This window comes from Wasmannia auropunctata, unplaced genomic scaffold (assembly GCF_000956235.1).
Source record: "Wasmannia auropunctata unplaced genomic scaffold, wasmannia.A_1.0 LD336060.1, whole genome shotgun sequence".
NCBI classification, from domain to species: Eukaryota; Metazoa; Arthropoda; class Insecta; order Hymenoptera; family Formicidae; genus Wasmannia; species Wasmannia auropunctata.
Window position 1 is genome coordinate 2,638,813 of NW_012026830.1, and position 928 is coordinate 2,639,740.

Below are 928 nucleotides of genomic sequence, written 5' to 3' on the forward strand. Positions count from 1 at the left end.
TCAATTGAGTGTAACCTTCAATTGACGATCCGAAATTACACCCAAATTTGAGCGTTCTTTTTAAGTGTTTACACCCAAATTTGAGCGTTTTTTTTAAGTGTTAACACTCAAAGTTGAGAGTTTTTTTTCGTAAGGGTTTTCTTTTTTTTAAAAAGAGTTTTGGTAGGATCTCATTACTTTTTGGTAATTTGTTTTTGGACAATTTTTATTTGTTAAAAATTAAAATAATATTATTAGTTTAAGAAGGACGTAATGTATGATACACTCTTTTATATACTTGGCGTAATCTTTTTTTTTTTTTGAAGAGTTTTGGTAGAATTATATTATTTTAAGGATCAAATGGCAAAATCCGGCTTTGTAAAAGATTTGGCAACTTCATAAAACATGGATTAGTAAAAGGCATTGCAAGATATTGCTTCTACGTGACGAAATATGGGATTCGATCTTAGCTGCATCGCGATTAGAGAGCAGATAATTTTCCTTATTGTAATACTTTTAAGAGTAAAATTGCAAAATCTCTTTAATAGCTTTAATAGCTTTAATAGCTTTAATAGCTTTCGTACCTTCGTAAGAAATAAGCTAAAAGATCAAGGTTTATAACAAACATTACACTTCTAAAACATAAAATATGATAAAATACAAATATGTATTTGCACCTGTGAATAAAGTGCAAATAAAGTGTAAATGAGTTTGTCTGTCTCTCCTGCCAGTTCTTAACGGCTGAGTTCCGTAAAGCACATGATACGCATAATGTATTATTATATCTTTGTTGTTTATCGAAAATAACATAAAAGTATAGAATTTGTTCCGTTTTATTAACCCTTATGTGCACAACCGGGTACCCGTGTATCCACCGCGCCATATTATTGCTCATAACTTTATTAAAAATTGAAATATCGATTTGTCCCTCCGGATCCCCATTATTTAA